The sequence below is a fragment of the Juglans regia genome, chromosome 1 (assembly GCF_001411555.2).
Source record: "Juglans regia cultivar Chandler chromosome 1, Walnut 2.0, whole genome shotgun sequence".
Classification (NCBI taxonomy): domain Eukaryota; kingdom Viridiplantae; phylum Streptophyta; class Magnoliopsida; order Fagales; family Juglandaceae; genus Juglans; species Juglans regia.
This window is the reverse complement of record NC_049901.1, coordinates 25,375,253-25,377,056: the sequence shown is the minus strand read 5'-3', so window position 1 is coordinate 25,377,056 and position 1,804 is coordinate 25,375,253.

Here is a 1,804-nt window from a genome sequence, read left to right as displayed (position 1 = left end):
TGAAAATTTGATAAATTTGCATGTGATGTGAAAATGTTCTGAATCTGTTTTGGAAAATGTGGAATGATCTAAATTTCAGTACTCTGTTTTGATATGATGTGGCATCTGAAAAACCTTTGGCATGATGTTCTGATTTTGTTCTGACTCTGATTCTGATTCTGATATGGTGATTCTGATTCTGTTTTGCTCTGTTATGTGGCCCTATCATGAGATATAATAGTGACTTCTAACCTTGTCACGGGATACAATAGTAACTTCTGGCCTTGTCACGGGATATAATAGTGATCTTTGGCCCTGCCATGGGATACAATAGTGAACTCTGGCCCTGTCATGGCTTATAATAGTGATCTATGGCCCTACCACGAGATATAAGAGTGGTATCTGCTCTGAATGCAATCACTTTGATAACATGGTGATTTATGTTCTGTTTTGCTTTCTGCAGAATGCACAATGCTACCACGGGGGTTAAACAAGGTCTTTGTTCTGATATGATGCTTTAATATGATATGATAAGATGAAGATGTTCAGTCTTGTTGTGCCAAATGAGTCTTTGAATATGAAAAGTGAGTTTCTGAATATGAAATGTTTGAAATATTGCTCTGATTTTCCGATAATTTGTATTTTTGAGATTTGCATATTGAAACTAAAATGTTTTGTTTCTGCATTCTAAACTGAGTGAAAATGCTCATGTTTACATACTAGCATATGTTCTCTGCCTACTGAGTTGTTGATATCTCACCCCTTATCTCCATAACATTTTTCAGATATTTTTATAGTTTAGAAGGAGAACAAAAATAGGAAGTATTGGAAAAGTCTGATGATCATAGATGAATGAGTGCTAAGGGTACAAGTATTTTGGAGGATCATACTTAGTAGTTTTATTTCTAGCGGTTATTATGGTACGTCAAGTTATGAATAATTTGAGTCTATGTGGAGATGTTATTTATTTTATTGAGGTTTTTGTTTAGTATTTATGTGGAGGGACACATTTTTAGATCGAACAAATAAGTTAAGTGTTCTGTGGAGTTTCTGTTTATTTATTATTGATTATTGGAGATGTTCTTGAGTAATAGAAGCTAACTCTCCGAACCTCCGGGAATGGGGCGTTACAGTTGGTATCAGAGACAAATTTGAGATTTTCCATACTATAATAAGGAGTTTGATGGAATTTGAGGTTTTAGATTTGATTGGCTTATTTTGTAGGTTGTAAGACACGACTTTGAAATGATTTAAGGTTTAGATTTTGAAGTTGACATAAGTTTGACAAAAAAACAGGCTTGAGGTTTTGTAGACTATAACATATAAGGTTTTAGATATCTGTGGGTTTAGGAAGTAACTTTGGACTTGAGGTGTAGAAATTTTAGGGCCAAGAGATGATTATGATGATAATTAAGGTTTGAGGTTTAGAGATGGTACATACTTTACAAGTGATTTTGATGACATTTAAGGTTGTAGAATTCTGAGGGCTCCAGGATATGATTTTTGATGATATGTAAGGTTTTAGCACTTGTGGACCTACGGAATGAGTTATGTGAAATCTGTGGTTTTAGAATTTGCATATTTTAAGGGAAACAAGTTTATGAAATTTGAGATTTTAATTCCGATAGGCGTATTCTATGGACTGTAGGAAATAATTCTGACAGGGTTTAAAGTTTTGATTTTAGGTTGACTTCGTGGAACTAGTTTTGATTAGGAACTGGAGGTTTAGACTTGTGATATTAATGAATGTATTAAAGGCTAGTGATAGGAACCAAGATGGGCCTAGTTTTAAAGATTATTTGCAACTTCTATATGGGCCAGGAAG